At 42.2% G+C, this 20,231-nt stretch overlaps 1 protein-coding gene across 2 annotated transcripts in view; it reads right to left on the bottom strand.

Annotated features, from left to right (window-relative positions):
* The window catches only part of LOC127647246 (G-protein coupled receptor family C group 5 member B-like), a 58,601-nt gene that overhangs the window by 30,568 nt on the left and 7,802 nt on the right, over nucleotides 1-20,231 (bottom strand). For both annotated transcript variants that reach the window (XM_052131385.1, XM_052131386.1), the window contains exon 2: nucleotides 5,964-6,025. The gene's annotated coding sequence lies outside the window, so the exon portion shown is untranslated. The remainder of the gene's footprint in view (nucleotides 1-5,963; nucleotides 6,026-20,231) is intronic.

Below are 20,231 nucleotides of genomic sequence, written 5' to 3' on the forward strand. Positions count from 1 at the left end.
AGATAATGGTCGTATATAATCATAATGCTTTGAAGAAATTGATATTTGAGAACAAGACTTGTTGTTGTGTATGTTGTCTGTTGTTGTTGTTGTTGTTGTTGTTTATTTATTCATTGTATTTTTGTGCTGTTGTGACATATAAATTTCCCCTTGGGGATTAATAAAGTAAATCAAATAAAATAAAGTAAATCAAATCAAAACAATGTCCGAATTGTTGGAATTCGTGAGCATGAGGAAGGCAAAGATATGGTGAAATTCCTAGACGAGCTCTTCCTGAGTCTGCTCGAAAACACAGGCCATAAACTGGAAATCGAGCAAACTCACAGAGTTCTGCCTCAGAGATCCACGGAGGGAGACAGACCTCGATCAATTCTGGCCAAATTTCTAAAATTATCTGATAAAAATCCTGTGTTATACAAGGCGATGAGTAAAGGAAGGATTTCTTGAAAGAACCACAGCATTTTCTTGTTCCCAGACTTTACGAATTCGAGAAGAGAGAAACGTGATCTATTCTAAAATTATCTGATAAAAATCTTGTGTTATACAAGGCGATGAGTAAAGGAAGGATTTCTTGAAAGAACCACAGCATTTTCTAGTTCCCAGACTTTACGAATTCGAGAAGAGAGAAACGTGATCTATTCAAGGAATGCAAGAATTTCTTACATCAACGGAAGATCGCTTTTGCTCTGATGTTTCCGGCAAAACTGAGAACAGATACTAAGGATGGCCTAGTGGACCTGTCTCACTGAACATACAATTGACTGTCAAAGGAAACTGGGCGCCTTTTTCGTTTCTTTTTGTGCATATACCTCCTGTTGGCTGGAGTTGATTTTGTGCAATATTTCTTGCAGGACATTGGAGTGAGTACGGCCCCTTTTTTTTGCGGCTGGAGTTTTTTTGTTGAGGAACACACCTTTAACACAATTAAGTGGATGAATCTAAACTTTTTTCCCCCCTATTTCTCGGAGGTGGAGGATGAGTCTCAGTTGCCTCCACGTCTGAGACATCAATCCGAGCATCTTATCACATGGCTTGCTGTGCGTTACCACGGAGAGTACTTCAGACCATCCACCACAGCAGCCACACAAACTTGCCACGTGCCCCAACGAGAGCAAACCACATTACAGCGGCCATGAGGAGTTTACCCCATGTGATTCTACCCTCCCTTGCAACCGGGCCAATTTGGTTGCTTAGGATACCTGGCTGGAGTCACTCAGCACGCCCTAGAATTCGAACTCATGGACTCTAGGGGTGGTAGTCAGCGTCTTTATTCACTGAGCTACACAAACCCCACTTTTTTTTGTGTGTGTTTATTCTGCTTAAGGGCTGTAATTTGTTTTATAGATTATCTTCTGTTGTATAATTCTGTCTAAAAATATTTGGTATAGAAACACTTCGGACTTGAGCAATCCGATTGCAACATTGTCGTGGGTGCTCTTGTAGGCATGCATGGACTGTTTGAGTTAAGAGGGTTGGGGTTGTCGAGCGTGAGGTTAATGCACAAGTTTTTCTTTTTTCTGTGTTGTTTTGTTCCCGGGGAAGTTCAGGGTTGTTTGTTGCACTAATGTGGTCTTTATAATTTTATTTTTGACACAAAATTAATTTTTTCTAATTTGTCAAAATGTCAAATGTTAATATGAGTGGATTGTCTCTCCCCACGTGGAATGTGAAAGGGTTGGGGCACCCCATAAAAAGAAGGAATGTTATTTCTTTTCTTAAACTTAACAAATGTTATATAGTGTGAAGAAACACATCTTCCCCTGCAGGAAGCTGAAATATTTGGGAAGATATGGGGTGGACATGTTTTCTAAGATATCATTACATATATAAGTAAACATCTACAATTCAAATGTCTCAAAAAGATTAAAGACATCAGGAAGAGTCATTATTGTTTTAGCAGAAATTCAGGGGCAAAGGTTGATTTAGGCTAATATTTATGCACCTAACATTGATGATCAGGGCTTTTTTATAGATTTTGTAGGGATGTTGCAAGCCATTGGCACCCCTAATGTTATAATATTGGGAGCAAACTTTAAGCTTTTGATGGACTCAGTCCTTGATCATAGTGAAGCAAAAGTGTGTAAGCCCCCAGAGCAACAGTGACGCTTCACAGATTGTGTATATATCTTGGTCTTGCAGATATTTGGAGACTTTGAACCCATTTGGCAGTGACTATACAACCACCAGTCCATAAAATGTATTCAAGAAAATATTTATATATCTACGTCCCTCATTTCATCTGTTGTTGATTGCTCAATTGGAAACATAGTCTCAGATCATGCCCTGGTAATTTAGAGATGCAGCCACATATGGAGAAAAATAAATCATATAGTTGGCATTTTAATGTATCCCTTTAGCAAAATCCTGAATTCCAACAAATGTTAAAGGCCGAAATCAATGTTTATATGGAGACCAACTGGTCCTCAGTATACTCTTTGTGCTTGGCTTGGGATGCACTTAATGTGGTTCTTAGGGGTCGGATCATACAGTATGCCTCGTTCATCAAAAAATCCAAAGCACAAGAACTCATGGATTTGGAAAGGAAATATTAAAAGTGCCAAGGCAGTGCTGAAATGTGAAATGTCGTCTGATGGCCTCAGAGAAATTACTAGATTGATATACAGTTATAATCCTATTTTGTCACAGAAGGTGGAGTTTTGGTTATTCAGGGCAAGACAGTCATACTATGGGTGGGGAACAAAACAGGGAAGCTTTTGGCTAGATTTATTTATTTATGCATTTGGCTAGATATATATATAAAGCAGAGTGAGTTTTTTTACCATTCCCCAAGTGAAATCTGCTGGTGGTGAAATTCCACATCTTCGTCTTAAGATGAAGATATTAGAAACTTTGTGGAACCATTAGAACTCCCTAAACTGACGACTGAGCAAATTCTCTTGATTCTGAGGTAACCTTGGAGAAGCTTGGTGAGGTAATTAAGCCTTGCCTACAGGCAATGCTCCGGGGCCAGATGGCTTTGCCACTGAGTTTTTAGATCTTATGCTACAGAACTGGCTCCACTTTTTCTAGATGTTTATAGAATCATTAAAGAATGGAAAGCTTCCGCCAACTATGGCACAAGCCCCCAACCAGTCTGATTGTTATAAAAGACAAAGATCCAAATGAATATAAGAGTTATCGGCCAATTTCTCTGATCCAGCTAGACATTAAAATATTGTCAAATTTTGAACTGATTAAGTTATGACATCTTTTATATATATAGATCAGGTGGGGTTTATTTGGGGCCGCAGCTCTTCTTATAACATTAGGTGTTTCATCAATATTATGTGGTAAGTGGTGAATGATCCGAATCCAGTCTTGGCCATCTCACTTGATGCTGAAAAGGCATTTGATATTGTAGAATGGGATTATCTTTTTAAGATTTCAGAAATATACAGGGTCATGAATACTTTTATTGGGTGGATTAAGTCACTTTATAGACACTTGGTAGTGGCGGTACAAACAATTGATTAATTTCAGATTATTTTACCTTGGATAGGGGCACCCGGCAGGGTTGCCCTCTTTTCCCATTCTTGTTCTGTGTTGCCCTGGATCCATTAGCAGCCACGATATGAAAGGAAGGTGATTTTCCAAGGGTGGTGGTGGGAGGCATGGCGCAAAGCTTTTGCTTTACGCTGTTGTTGTTATTTTATTATTTAGTCTCTGATCCCGTTAGATCTATACCTTGCCTCCACAGAATTATTCATTCCTTTGCTAAATTCTCAGGATACAGATTCAATTGATCTCTGACGACATACTGCCCAGTATCAGCTTTTCAGCCGGTGCCTTCCAGTTGCCCAAACAGGGCATTCAATATTTAGGCATTTTATTCCCAGCAAATGTGTGTGATTTAGTTAGTTAAATTTGAACCCTTATAAAAAAGGTTTGAACAATGTGGGCAGGTGGGCTTCATTTAATTTATCTATGACTGGGAAGGTTAATGTTATTAAAATGAATTGTATTCCAAAATGTAACTACCTGCTATGGTCTCTCAATGTAGATGTCTCCCTCTCTTATTTCAAGCAATATGATTCTGTCCTTCATTTGAAATGGTAAGCATCTCAAATTAAATTTCTATAAGTTACATAGGCCAATTGACAAAGGTGGGCTAGGCCTCCCAAAATGTTGTTTTATTATTATGCGTTCAGTCTCTGACATTTGGCTCATTGTTTGCTTCCAACTGAGATAGCCCCTCCCTGGTTTTGTATTATACAGGATGTTTTTGCCCCTATTTCACCATTGCAAAGCATCTCTATCAAACTAACTGGAGAAGTTACACAACCATAATCTCGCATTTGCGAGATAATGGTTGTGTAAATTTGTATATTTATTTAAATGTTGCCTCAAGCATATGGCTGAACACAAAATTATGTACTAAGTCCCCCTTCTGCTGGTCAGAGTGGATTGGGGGTGGGGTTGCTACACTCAGTGACATACATGAGAGTGGAGTGTTGAGATCCTTTGAAAAAAATGGTTCAACAATTTGGGATTCCTAGATCTCAGTTCTTTGGGTATTTAGAGCTGAACCACCTGCTCGCTACTATTTTTGGGAGTAGCATACACCCCCATGAAGTGGCAGACACTCTGGGAGTGGTGATTACTGCTTTTGGAAAAGGTGAGTCATCAGTGCATTCCCTGCTAATGTCAGATGGAGCTTTAACTTCTATTAAGAGATTATGAGAGAAAGATTTTAACTTGGTATTGGAAGTCAATTCTATCTAGAGATATAAGGGTGCACCTTATGCAATTCAAGATTTTACATAAATTCTATTGGAACACCTCTAGATTTGATAGGCTTGGTCTTAAAAACACAACCACCTGATGCCAATCAGAGGATGGAGACATGGCTCAGGATTTTTGGTGGTGTGCTGAGATCCAAGAATTTTAGTTGAATGTTCAGAGTTTTGTGTGTGACGTGTTAGGCACTCAGGTTTCATTTTGCTGCAGACTCTGTGTTTTGGGCGATGGGTCAGACATCGACATAGGATATAAATGCATTAAAAAATGGGTCCTGACCAGTGTTATGATTGTTCAGGCAAATTGTTTTAAGGGGATGGGAGTCGGCTGGAGCACCCTCAATTCGGGAGTGGTGTGAGGAGATGGGAGGGTGGCAGCTTTTGAGGAGGTGTTGTGTAGAAGGCTGGGGATCTGTGATTCATTTGATGGGAAATGGGGCAGTTATTTGACATTCACTATTTCAGCCAGTGCTGTGTGAGCACACAGTGATTGGAGGCATTGTCAAGCCAAGTGCTTAGATTTTTTTTTCTCTTATTCAGAATTTGGTGGATTGATAACATATCTATCTATAGCGTTAGCTAATATGTGTATGCAAACCTTGACTCGACTTAAAAAATAAATAAAAAATTTAAGAAATCTACTTTGCCCAATGTGTAGCATTAGAAAAAGCATTAAACCAGGGTGACTTTTTTTAACATGAAAAATTGCTCAAACACACTGAAGTAAAACACTTAAAAAAAAAAGATTGTTTAAGATGAAAAACAATAGATATTGTGTTGAAAATGACGACAAAAATTACTATGAAACCTCATCGTTTTCAAACATTTGTGGAGCATATTCATAGACTTTATATATACACTAAAATCACTGTAACACCAGTATTGCTAGAAAGAATTCCAAGAACTCTATATCTGAAAACATTTTTCCTAAATTACATTTGCAGATGACACTTTCATATTTTAATCTGATACAATAACATCCACAGATTTTAAGTGTGACTTAAGTGTCCAAATACTTATTATTTACAAAAAGTATAAGTTTTAAAATGTTGTCAGGTTTATTGTAATACTGTTCAAGTAATATTCTCCACGTGTGCCATATAACAGCATGGGCAGTAAAAGGGTTGCATGAGTTAATAATATCTTGACTCAATTCAAAACAACATGGGCAGTAAAAGGGTTGCATGAGTTAATAATATCTTCAAAACAACAATGTAAACAGCTTACCTTAGTATGAGATACTGTTTATTCAGTGGCAGAAGCGTTGCCTTGAAAGTTGTGGTGGACCTCTGCACAGCAAAATAAAGTTCTTACATTTTTGCACATTTCACATTACATACATGAATAAATTGTGCTGTAAACACTGTGGTACAGTTCAAACTACACCGATCAGCCACAACATTAAAACCACCTGCCTAATATTGTCTAGGTCACCCTCATGCTGCCAAAACAGCACCAACATGCCAGATGGGGTGGTTTGAGTATTTCTATAACTGCTGATTTTCACACACAACAGTCTCTAGAATTTACTCCAGAATTGTGCCAAAAACAAACAAACAACAAAAAACATCCAGTGGGTTGCAGCTCTGTGGATGGAAATGCCTTGATGATGAGAGAGGTCAACAGAGAATAGCCAGTCTGGTTCAAACTGACAAAGTCTACGGTAACTAAGAGAACCGCTCTGAATAATTGTGGTGAGAAGAATATTATCTCAGAATGCTATTCTGAGATGCGGGTTGGCACAGTTTTGGTGGCACGAGGGGGACCTACACAATATTAGGCAGGTGGTTTTATGAGCATTTTATGCTCCTGGTATAAAATTTCAATAAGAAATGTAACAGATTATGTGTTCATGCTATTGGGCTATGTGACAGATCACATCTGTGATATATAGTGCACACATGGTCTGCTTTATAAATAACCTGTAACATAATATACAGTCGTGGCCAAAAATAAGAGCACCCTTGAATCAGGGGCAGAAATGAATGGGGTCTCATTGCAAAAATTTTACAAAAATGCCCTAGAAATATAAAATATGAGTGTAAAAAATGCCCCCATGATGAGTTCCTGTTTTATTTAATTATTTTATAACATCTGATATAGTTCTAGGCTTAGTTAAATGATTTTTTAACTTATTACATATCATTAATATTGAAACATGACTGTTGACATTATAACTTTCAATTGAATCCATATTAAATCAAATCAAAATTGAAAATGGAAACTATTTGAATCTAATCAAATCTGGAAACCAGGTTGTATGTTGATGTAATCCTTCCTCATGAGCTGAATGGGAGGCTAAATACAAATGTAAAATTTGATGAGACTGAAGTATACCCAACAGACTCATGCAGGCCAAGCCGGCAGTGATTCACTTTCAGTTAATCACACGAGTAAACTCGTCCACTTTGCTTCCATCAGTCGGTGAGGATGACAGCCTACATTCCATGTTTCATTTGTTTCTTTTTGCTTTCAACATGTGATGTAATAAGGAAAACGTCTAGTTTACGGATGTAACCTCCGGACCATTTCAGGGAACGAGATGTTGTGTCGAAGAAGCGACACTAGGGGTCTCTCTTGAGTGCCGAATATACCTCTGAACTATGAAAAAAGCCCAATGAGAAGTTGGCAGACAGAATTTGCATGTCCCGCCCCCGGACATACAGGTTTAAAGGTGGAGAAAAGCGTCTGTTTTATTCAGGATTTTTCTGAGGAGCTGGAAATGGTCCGGCCACAACAGTGGCTCGGCTCAGCGATGTGGCCGGGAGGACACAACGTTTCATTCCCTCCATCAGGGAATGGACGTTACATCTGTAACCTAGACGTTCCCCGTCTGTCGCTCACTTCGACGTTGTGTCGAAGAAGTGACATTAGTGGTCCAATGTAAATCGCGCCATGCGCTGAGCAGTGTACGTTTACTGCTGACACAAGGAGCGGGCAGGTACTTGACGTGCCAAAATGACCAGCTGTATCAGACTGCACGTACCCTTCCCAAATGCCCCATAAAGTCATCGGAAACCCTTATAGTTACCCTAGACAGGGGAACAAGGCGACGCTTGCCAACATGGGAACGGGCCGAGCCTAGCCGGGCCTCTTTTCTCTCTATGTTTCTCGCATAGAGCAAAACGGCTGTGGCCCTTACAGGCATCGTGGGAAGGGGGTCTTACCCGGTTTCCTATTCTTTCAGGGGGAAAAGACCCTGCGGAGACCACACCCACCCAGAGAGGGGGAGGTAAAAGTGGCGAAATACACCACATGGGCTTTTAGGTCACATGTGGGAAGTGGTGTGGTAGATCCCGCCTCTTCGGATGGAGATGCTACAGACAGGGCAACGGGAACTGCCCAAGGGAGACGCAGGTCCACTAGTAAGTAGACCATACCGCGTAAAATACACACAAGCGGAACGTCCACGTAGAAGCCCTAACCTGCGGAGCACCTATTCCAATACAGGGTAGATTTGAGTACCCGTAGTTGATTGGGTAGGCGAATACCTCTGCCGAATTGCGAACCCACAGGGCTAGGGAGTCAGGGAGCCGAGTGAGTGGGCTCTCCTGCGAGAAAAAGCGCACAGTATTACCTCAGCTGAGGGAAAAGGCGCTAGGTGCAAGCGATTCACCCGGTCAATCCGTCAGTGTTTTACTGAGTTCTACCGGCTCGGACCTGAGAAAACACGGGACGAGATTGACTCTACCCAGAGATTGTAGTATCACGCAAAGGTATTAGGTGTTGCCCAACCCGCTGCTCTGCATATGTCTGCCGGGGAGGTGCTTCTGGCCAGTGCCCATGAAGACGCAACACTCCTTGTTGAGTGTGCTCGGACCCACAAGGGGGGGAGGCACGGCCTGGGTGCAATAGGCCAATGAAATGGCATCCACCACCCAATGGGAGAGCCACTCTTTGGACCAAAGCAGACAAAGAGCTGCTCAGAACGTCTAATGCTCTGCGTGCAGTCCAAGTAGGTACACAAAGTCCGTAATGGACACAGCAACGAAAGGGCTGGGTCTGCCTCCTCCCAGGGCAGTGCTTGCAGGTTCACTACCTGGTCTCTGAAGGGCGTGGTAGGAACCTTGGGCATGTAGCCTGGCCGCAGTCTTAGGATCACATGTGTGTCTGCCGGACCGAACTCCAGGCAAGTGTCGCTGACAGAGAAAGCTTGCAGGTCCCCGACCCTCTTGATGGAGGCGAGCGCGATCAGCAAGGCCGTTTTTAAGGAGAGGGCCCTGAGTCCAACTGATTCTAGCAGCTCGAAGGGGGGTCTCTGTAGGCCCGAGAGGACCACTGAGAGATCCCAGGAGGGGAACAGGCTTGGCCGGGAGGGATTTAACCTCCGGGCGCCTCTTAGGAACCTGATAATCAAGTTGTGCTTACCCAAAGACAATACTGCGTCATGGTGGGCTGCAATAGCAGCTACATACATCTTCAAGGTGGATGGGGACAGCCTCCCCTCCAACCTCTTCTGCAGAAATGAGAGCACTGACCTGACTGCGCACCTTTGTGGGTCTTCGCCCCGAGAAGAACTGGTAGAATTGGCTCTGGCTTGGTTGATCATGTCTACGACAGTAGGTGGTAGATCAGCCAGATCTTCCGCGTCCCGTCCAGGGGCCAGACGTGGAGGTTCCAGAGGTCTGGGTGCGGATGCCAGAGCGTGCCCCGTCCCTGAGAAAGAAGGTCTTTCCTCAGGGGAATTCGCCAGGGAGGGGCTGTCGCGAGGAGTATGAGGTCCGAGAACCAAGCACGGGTGGGCCAATAGGGAGCCATTAGAGTGACTTGTTCTTCGTCCTCCCTGACCTTGCATAACGCCTGTGCAAGAAGGCTCACTGGGGGGAAAGCCTCCACTCTCCACTGGGCAAGCGTTGTCGTGACAGCATGTCCACTACCACATTGAGGTTGCCGGGGATGTGAATGGCACGCAATGACTTGAGTGAGCTGTGACGACGTGCGAGTTGTGTCATACAGCGGGAGCGTACAATGCCTTGGCGATTTATGTACACTACCGCGGTGGTGCTGTCTGATTTGATCAAGACGTGTTTGCCCTGAACTAGCGGGAGAAATTTCCGGAGGGCAAAGAAAACAGTCAGCAACTCTTGGCAGATAATATGCCAGAAAGCAAAGGTCTGTCCAGGGTTTGAATGTTTGGCAGCAGGCAGGGGTGACCCTCACACGGTGTGTGTCGCGGCGTCATGCTCATCTCAGGACTCGAGTCTGTAGCCAGGGCTGAAGCGGTCTCATATGCATCAACCCCTGTGGCGCGACCGCCGCAGAGGATGCCATATGCCCCAGGAGCTTCTGGAAAATTTTTAAAGGGACTGTCATGCCTGGCCTGAAGGTTGCACCGAGAAAAGAGATGCTCTGAACCGGGGCGAGCTTGCTCTTTTCCCAGTTGACCTTAAGCCCTAAATGGCTGAGGTGCCTGAGCACGTGGTCCCTGTGAGCACACAGTAACCCTCGGGAGTAGGCCAGGATTAGCCAGTCATCAAGGTAGTTGAGTATGCGGGGCAAGGGCTGCCTCTGCAACCTTCATAAAGACACGAGGGGACAGGGACATGCCGAAGGGCAGGACCTTGTACTGATACGCCTGGCCGTCGAATGCAAACCGCAGAAAGGGTCGATGCCGAGGCAGTATTGAGACGTGGAAGTACTCGTCCTTCAGGTTTACAGCTGCAAACCGATCTAGATGCCGGATGCAAGTTAAAATTTGTTTTTGCGTGAGCATTTTTAACAGGAGTTTGTAAGGCCCGGTTGAAAAATCGCAAGTCCAAGATCGGTTGTAAACCGCCGACTTTCATGGGTACGATGAAGTAAGAGCTGTTGAGACCCTTCTTCATGTCGGTTGGAGGGACAGGCTCTATCGTGTCTTTGAGCAAAAGGGTCACGATTTCTGTGTGCAGGGACTTGGCATGTTCACTGTGTACTGCGGAAAATCGGACGCCTGTGAAGGGGGCTAGGGGCCTGGCAAACTAAATTGCGTAACCGAGTCAGATGGTCCTGTCCAGCAGGGGCACTAAAGGGACGATTATTTTTGACATACATGATGGGGCGTCGCAGCGGGGTGGAGCAGGTAGTCGGGAGGCGAAAGTGCGTCCCGAGGCTCTGGTGCTGAGAAAAGACTCGAAGCACTTACCTTGCTCCGCACACCCGGCAGGTGGCGGGTTAGTGACTCCTAACCCTCTACCCTCGTGCAGATCTTTAAGTGCCTTGGCCTGGTGGACTTGAGGGAGGGCCATGGCATGCAGGGCTGAAGCGTAGGCTTTAACGGTCAATGATGACGTCATCCTACAGGCCTTGGAGGGGAGTACAGGGCGACCTCACCAGGTGCCAGCGTTCTCGGGGCACAGGTGGATTGCAATCACCCTATCCACCTGGGGAATCGACATGTACCCATGGGCCGCTCCGCCGTCGAGGGTAGTGAGAGCGGATGAGTGAGGGGAAGAAAGGGACTGGGGGGACGTGGCTGTAAGTAGCGCAGACACCAGGAACTAATCATCCAGCCGCGATGGCTGTGGGGAGGACGGAGGTTTCCAGTCCAACCCCACGCTGGCGGCGGCCCAGGCAAGCATGTCTGACATCTGGGCATCAGCCTTAGCCTGGGCGTGCTGGCCCGAAGGCGGCAGCCCAGATGAGTCCTCCACGTCAGATGCCGGACCACTCTCCGGTGCAGCGGCAAGCTCATCCACCTCGGGGGGCCCAAGAGGATAGGCAGGCTGGCTGTGAGGTGAGCCGCTGTTGCCTCGAGCCCGGACGGAAGTCAACGAGCATGCGGGAGGTGGGGGTTTTGCGGGAACGTACCTGGCGAAACCGTGCCTGCTACCATCCCCATACGGGTATAAAGGCGGATCGCCTCCATCGGCAGCCGCGTCGTCCTCAATCCCGTGGGAAGAAGGAGCGACGCGGGGGGCGGCTGGAGTGGCGTTCCTTCGGTTGAAGGAAAGCCGCGACCGCAACGGTGCCATGTTCATGTTCTTGCAGTGAGAACATGAACCATCCACAAACGCTGTCTCTGTGTGATCGCAGCCCAGACACACGAGACAGTGCCTGTGGCCGTCTGAAGCGGAGTGCACTCTACCGCATCCAGGAACTACACAGGGGCAGAAGGGCATCTTTATAAAGAAACGTCCTGAAAAGGACATTCAACGCCGCTGTGTATTGCTCTTTTAGAGAGAATTACTCTTTTAGAGAAAATCACTCTTTATACAACACTCTATTTAGTATTGCGCTGTCGAAGCGCTCAGGGGCAAACTACACTGCCATGCAGAGAAGGAGAAAGCTGCTGAAGTGTGGCGTAGATCCAACAGCAGTAATCGCTCAGAGGTGAGAGGGAACAGGTGTGTGACTCGCAACTCACTGCATACATGACCATCGGCGCAGAAGAAAATTTCTGAATGAAACAGATGCATTTCTCTGCCTTTATACCCGTATGTCCGGGGGCGGGACATGCAAATTCTGTCTACCAACTTCTCATTGGACTATTTTCATAGTTCAGAGGTATATTCGGTGCTCAAGAGAGACCCCTAGTGTTGCTTCTTCGACACAACGTCGAAGTGAGAGACAGACGGGGAACACCACTATTAATCCTTGAGATTTCCAACCCAGTATACAGGTACACCCTCCTAAAAATATGGTCACACTCAAAATTACATTAAACGATTAAAAGAGAAAACATAAACCCACATCGTGGGGTTCAAAAATCTTTTCAAGTCTATTCAAAATATAAATTAAACCTGGAAAAAGTTTTAGGATTTTGCAGGTGTGATTCACTGAAAAGGGCTAAGTAGTTCATCGGCTTGTGATGCACAAATGGCTTGCATAAGTTGTCACACTTTAAGTTTTTAGCCTCCCATTCCTCATAATAATAATACATTTTATTTGTAATGCACCTTTCTCAGACTCAAAGCGCTAAAGCATGTACAGAACAAAATAATCAAACATGTGAATAAAAATATATAGAAATATCAAAAAAAAAAAAGAAAAAAGATACAATTATAAATTGAAAACTTGACTAAAAAGATGTGTTTTAAGAAGTTTCTTAAAACAATCCACAGAAGCAGCATCCCTAATAGATGAGGGTAGTGTGTTCCATAACTTAGGCGCGTTATAGGAAAAGGCCCTTCCCCCCATGGTTTTTAATTTACAACGAGGCTGACACAGAGAGAGAGAGCCAGCAGAGCGGAGAGAGCAAGCGGGAATGGATGGAGTAACCAAATCACAGATGTAATCTGGAGCCAACCCATGTACTGCTTTATAGGTTAAAATCTGAATTTTATAGTCAATATGTGGCTGAACTGGAAGCCATTGCAGTTGCTGGAGCACGGGTGTAATGTGATGGTGTGAGGACGTATGAGTCAAAACACATGCGGCAGAGTTCTGTATATATTGCAACGTCCTAATAGAATTTGCTGGTAAACCCGCAAAAAGTGAGTTACAATAATCAAACCTTGATGTAATGAAGGCATGGATTAGCCTCTCTGCATCAGGCCTAGAGAGAAATGGTCTAATACGTGCAATGTTCCTCAGATGGAAAAAAGCAACCTTTTTTATGTTTTTAAAATGTGAATTAAAAGTTAGCTGGGCATCAAAAATCACGCCCAAGTTACGCACCTGGACAGAAGGGGACAATTGGGTATTGTCTACTGAAATTTTTAAATCCTTACATTTATTGACATTAATTGGAGTACCAATTAATAAGATTTCAGTTTTGGAGCAGTTTAGTTTTAGAAAGTTTAGTTTCATCCATGCTTTAATTTCCAACAAACAGTCAGAAAGTTTTGAAGAGGAAGAATTAAGATCAGGCTGAGAGCTGATATAAATCTGGGTGTCATCTGCGTAACAGTGAATGCTAAGGCCATACTTCCGAATGACCTGCCCAAGAGGCAGCATATAAAAACTAAATAAAACACACAGAGGCACAGTCAGAGATCTGTTAGAACCCAGGTAGACAAATTAGGAACGCAAAAACACGCTGCGTGATCATGAGGAAGAATTATATCAATATGTAGATTGGAATACAGGTGCGAAAAACTTCATATAAATAAAATAGACTGCTCCTCTCTTGCTTTGCTTGCGTGCTAGTGATTACGATAACATACAGGTAATATAAGAAATATTCTACAAACTTTAGTGATCAATAATCAAACAAGCAAATTTGTTACATTAACTGTGTTTACTCATTTTGTACAAAAAGACAGGTTTTCTTTCATTAAAGAAGGATCGTGATTATATCATAATCATCAGGTTTTGCACAACATTTTCACGGCACAGCAATTAACCAGGAAAATAAGAAAATGGTACTCAATGTCAAAAAGGTTGCCGAACCCTGGCATATAAATATGTATCTCATATTTAGATTATAATTAGATTGAATAAATTAAACGTATAAGGTTACAAAAATTTTGTTCATAAAGGACCAGTTTTTGTTTTCTTATGTTGCTTTTGAGCTTTAAGTTGCTCTTGCTTTTCCTGAAAGTTCTACCATAACTCCTCCATCCATTAGTGATGGTTTATTAAGACTTTCTGACAACTGACTGCGAAGTACTTTCTTATCACTTAAAGCTGCACTATGTAAGATATTTTGGTTTAAAATGAACACATTGCCATTATTGATTGAGTACATAAACAATCAGTGTTCAAAACAATGTACTTAGCTTACCCCGATTCACTAAAGTAAGCCTGCAAAAATTATTTTTGGATTTGACATGAAATCGCTGGCTTACGTCATTCCTCCTTACGTCATGTCCATAAACACAAGAAAGAGGTACCAGCTGTCTTGTCTTCTGGCTGAGGATGCTGTTAAGTTCAGTCAGTCACTGTCACAGTTCAGGAGAGTATCACTGCAATCTGGATGGATGTTTATCTGTTATCCATTTGGCAAAGTTGTTTACCAGCTATAAAGCTTGAATACAGTATGTTGTCTGTTAGGGTAGTTATGCAATCGAACATTACTCGTGCATTTACCAATCGTGATGTATCTACGTTGTGTAAGTTACTGTGTTAAGTTACTGTGCATGTTTACTAAATGTACGACTTTTGAAATGTACTTCTTTTCATTGCATATTAAAAATATATTATTTTCAAGTTTAATAAAGTATATTTTGTCCCCATCATTATTGCTAATTTTATGTTTTTAGTTTACAGTGTTATTCATTTGACAGTTTTTCATTTTAGTCATAGTTTGTCTTTTGACAAAAAATGTCCTTTATTGTAATAGTCATTAATTTTAGTCCGTTTTATTCTGACAAAACTGAAATAAGTTTTGTCAACGAAAATATTATTTTACTTGATGTGCAAAATGGACAAAAATTGTCACACTGTAACAGAGCAAACGTGTATTAAACATAATGTACATACTTTCCTTGTTGTGAAAATCTTGAGCTCCTGGAATAAGAATGTGTAGAAAGAAGTATCTACTTTTTAGAAGTGCTGTATATATACTGTATTCTGTATCCTTCATGCTTTAGAGACGTACTCATTTTCTGTGAAAGGATGAATATTGCATGTAGCGTGTTTCTTATGAAAACAAAGCAAGTTACGCAAAGCAAGTTACGCAGCACAGATTACACATATTCCCATTCATATTACACGCTACACATTCACTGTGCAGATGTAAATTGTTACATAAATGTTGTGGATATAGCCGAAAGCCCGGGACTCAATTTGGCCGGTGGTGGAAAAGATTCAGTGTCAACTGTCAAACAAGATGGCAGTGCTGACGAAGGTCTTTGCTGATTTGGAGGATCTAGCTGTAATACGTTGATCGATCACTGCCATAGAGATGAAATTCATTGAGTTGGTTACAAGAGTGTCGGATGTTGAGAAACAGATAAATTATCTGGAGTCATCGGAGAAGCATAACATGCCATAAACTGTATCGAGCGAGCTCACAGAATTCCGGCTCGGACATCCGCTGAGGGAGACAGGCCCCAATCAATTCTGGCCAAATTTCTGAAATCATCCGATAAATATCTCATCTTATGTGAAACGAGTAGTAAAGGAAGGCTTTTTTGGAAGAACCACAGCATTTTCTTGTTCCCAGACTTTGCAAATTCAACGAGAGAAACCCGATCGATTCAAGGAATGCAAGAAACTCTTACATAAACGGAAGGTCGCTTTTGCACTGATGTTTCTGGCCAAGTTGAGAATAGATTCTAAGGATGGCTGCAAAATATTTACATGCCCACAGCAAGCGGTGTCCTTTAAAAAGTAAATGAAATGAGTAAGTCTTTGTGTGATTCTCTCGATTCAGCAAAGTGGCCCCGACTCACTGAACATTCACTTAACTGTGCGCCTTGTGTATATTTTTGTGTTGGTTCCACCTAGCAGTTGGAGTTTGTTTTATGGAATATTTCTTGCGAACATTGGAGTGTTTAGGATATCTGTTCAACACATGTAACAGCCGAATGGGCCAGCTCACTGCCCGAGGAAACTGTAGTATTTGTTATTTTTTTGTGCTGGTTCCGCTACCTGCAAGAGCTTGTTTTGTGGAGAAACACACCTTCAGGACAGTTATGTGGATGAACAAATATTTTGTGCTTATTCCACCTAATAGCTGGAGTTTGTTTTATAGATTATTTTCTGTCATGTAATTATGTCTCACAAAATTTGTATAGATGTATCAAACTTGAGCACTTCAATCTGCAAAGTTGTTTCGGGGACTCTCGTTGGGGTTGATTTTGAACATTTGATGCCAAATGTTAATATGAACGGATTGTCTCTCTCCACGTGGAATGTGAATGGGTTGGGGCACCCTTGAAAGGATGTTGCTGGCACCCTCATGATAGAATATTGTGAGGAGACTTTGATCAAGGACTGAGTCCATCAAAAGATTATAGTGAAGCAAAAGTGTGCAAGCCCCCTAGAGCAACATTGACACTACACATGTAAACATGTAAGACATATAAAAATCTTGGTCTTACAGCTATTTGGAGACTTTTGAAGGTAGGGACAATTTTTTTTTTTTTGCATCGGTCCATAAGATTTATTCTAGAATAGATTTTTTTATATAATTTCTGTTGATTGCTCAATTGGAAACATTTTATTCTCAGATCACACCCTGGTGAGTTTAGAGGTGTTGCCACATACGGAGAAAATTAAATCATATAGTTTGTTCTTTAATGTATTCCTTTTGCTAAATCTTGATTTTCCAACAAATGTTAAAGGCTGAAATCAATGTTTATATGAAGACCAATTGGACCTCAATATCCTCTGTGGGTGTGGCTTGGGAGGCACTTAAGGCAGTTCTTAGGGGTCAGATCATACAGTAAGCTTTTGTTTACGCAGATTATATTTTATTCTAGATACATGCCTTGCCTCCAGAGAATTATTCATTCCTTTTCCAAATTCTCAGGATACAGAGTCAATTGGTCTAAATCCGAAACTTTGGCTCTGACAGCGTACTGCCCAGTAACAACTTTTCAGCTGGGCGACTTCCAGTGGCACAATCAAGGCATTACGTAAATATTTGGACATCTTTTTCCCAGCAAATTTGTGTGATTTAGTTCATTTTGACCCCTTAATAAAAAGAGCTATGTGGGCAGGTGGGCTTCATTACATTTATCTATGATTGGACAGGTTAATGTTATTAAAATGTATTGTATTCCAAAATTCAACTACCTGCTACCATCTCTCCCTGCAGACATCCCCCTCTCTTATTTCAAGCAATTTGATAGTATAGCAAAGTCCTTCATTTGGAATGGTAAACATCCCAGATTACATTTCAATAAGTTACATAGGCCAATTGACAAAAGTGGACTAGGCCTACACAAGATTTAGTTTTATTATTATGCATTCAGTCTCAGACATTTGGCTCATTGGTCGCTTCCTCCTGAGAGAGCCACTCCCTGGTTTTGTATCGAATAGCAAGTTCTTGCCCCTATTTTGCCATTGCAAAGCCTATCTATTAAACTAACCGGAGACGTTAGGTCACACACCCCGTAATCTTGCATTTGCACGTGGTATGGACAAAAGTGTCCAGATTGTTTAATTTGGACATTTATTTAAATGTTGCCTCAAGGATATGGCTAAACCAAAAATTACTTATAAAATAAATACATTTTCTGCTGGTCAGAGTGGATTGTGAGGGAGGTTAAGACGCTCGGTTACTTATATGAGAGTGGAGTGCTGAGATCTTTTGAAAACATGGTTCGACATTTTAGGATTCCCAGATCTCAGTTTAGGTATTTACAGCTGTGCCACTGGCTCTGTACTATTGTACTCTAAAGAGAAGTTGAAGCTCTAAGGAGATTATAGGAGAAAGATTTAAACTTGGTATTGGAGGGAGTGTGAGCAAGGATTCTTAAAATGTCAAGTCTGCATCTAGAGATGCAAAGGTGCACCTTATGCAATTTAAGATTTGAATCAATTCTACTGGATCCCCTCTAGATTGTATAGACTTGGTCTTAGAAACACACCTACCTGCTGGAGATGCCAATCAGAAGACGGGGACACAATCCATATTTTTGGGGGATGTGTTAAGATTCAAGAGTTTTGGTTGAGGGTTCAGAGCTTCGTGTGTGACGTGGAGGGCACTACATTACACCCCAGACTGTGCGTTTTGGGTGATGGGGCGGTCCTGTGACCTGTGGGTGATAGATATGGAGAGCTGGGTCCTGACTGGCATCTGGTGCACCCTCATTACGTGAGTGGTGCGTCGAGTTGGGCAGGGTGGCGGTGGTTGAGGAGATGGTATATAGAAGGCTGGACAACCTGGATATATACATCAGGAAGTGGGGCGGTTATCTGGCCTTTTTGGAGGGCTCTCGGGGAGGGGGGAGAGGGACTAATGTTTAAAAAAAAAAATGTTTTATGTCTAAATATTTTCTGCTGATTTATTGTCTTTGTGTGTCTTTGTCAGTTGGCTTTTGACCACTGGAGTGCTTGTTTGTGTCGGGTGGGGGGGTTAATGTTGGGGGGAAAGTTATAATTTAATGTGGTTTAATTTTGCACTTTCTGCTATGTCAATGTGATTTGCTACATGGAATCAATAAAAATTGCTAATAACACAAATGAAAGTGCAGAGGCAGAGCTGAAGTATCAAATGTCATCTGATGGACACAGAGAATTGACCCGATTAAAATACAGATACAATCCTATTTTGTTGCGAAAGGTGGAGTTTTGGATATTCAGAGCAAGTCTTAGATCAGGTCATACGTTGAGTCGGGGGACAAAGCAGGGAAGCTTTTGGATAGATATATAAACAAAGAGTCTTTTTCTACCATTCCAATTTGCTGGTGGTGAAATTTTTATCCACAGCCAGATGGCTTTGCCGTTTAATTTTTTAGATCTTATGCTAAAGAATTGGCCCCACTTTTGCTAAAAGTTTATACAGAATCATTAAAGACTGGAAAGCTTCCGCCAACCATGACACAAGCCCGGATCAGTCTGATACTTAAAAAGGACAAAGATCCAAGTGAGTGTAAGTGTTACTGTCCAGTTTCCCTGATCCAGCTAGTCGTTAAAATATTGTAAAAAATTCTGGCTAACCGATTGAATACATTTATGACATCTCTGTCATAAATGTATTCAATCGGTTAGCCAGAATTTTTTACATATATATATCAGGTGGGGTTTATTCAGGCAGCAGTTCTTCTGATAACATTAGCCGTTTCATCAATATCATGTGGTCAGTGGCGAATGATCAGACTCAAGTCGCAGCCATTTAATTTTGGAAATATACAAGATCAGGAACAATTTTATTGGATGAATTAAGTTACTATATAGACACCCAGTAGTGGCAGTACAAACAAATGGATTAATTTCAGGCAACCTGGTAGGGTTGCCCTCTTTCCCATTATTGTTCTGCCTTGCCCTGGAGCCATTAGCAGCCACGATGAGAAAGGAAGATGATTTTCCAGGAGTGGTGGTGGGAGGTATGGCGCATAAGCTTTTGTTTTCAGCAGATTATATTTTATTATTTGTTTCCGACCCTACTAGATCTATGCCTTGCCTCCACAGAATTATTAATTACTTTTCTAAGTTCTCGGGATACAGAGTAAATTGGTCTAAATCCAAACCTTTGGCTCTGACAGAATACTTCCCGGTAACCGCTTTTCAGCCGGGCACCTTTCAGTGGCCCAAACAGGGCATCAAGTATTTGGTATTTTATTCCCAGCAAATGTATGTGATTTAGTAAGAGTTACCTTTGACCCTTTAACAAAAAGCAATATGGAGAGGTGGGGTTCACTACATTTATCCATTACTGGAAAGGTTAATGTTGTAAAAATTAATTGTATTCCAAAATTCAACTACTTACTACAGTCTCTCCCCATAGGCTTGGCCATAAAGGCACACCAACTTTTTTGGTTCTGTACTAAGATTCAAGAGTTTTGGTCAAAGGTTCAGAATTTTAATTGTGAGGTCTTGAGCACTTGGAATTTATTTTGCCCCAGACTTTGTATTTTGGGAAACTTACAACTAAAAGCCAAAAAATGTCTTGGTTATGCATGCAACTTCGGTTCCCAGAGATGAAGGGAATGAGACATTGAGTCATGCTGACACATATGGGAA

The sequence above is a fragment of the Xyrauchen texanus genome, chromosome 8 (assembly GCF_025860055.1).
Source record: "Xyrauchen texanus isolate HMW12.3.18 chromosome 8, RBS_HiC_50CHRs, whole genome shotgun sequence".
NCBI classification, from domain to species: Eukaryota; Metazoa; Chordata; class Actinopteri; order Cypriniformes; family Catostomidae; genus Xyrauchen; species Xyrauchen texanus.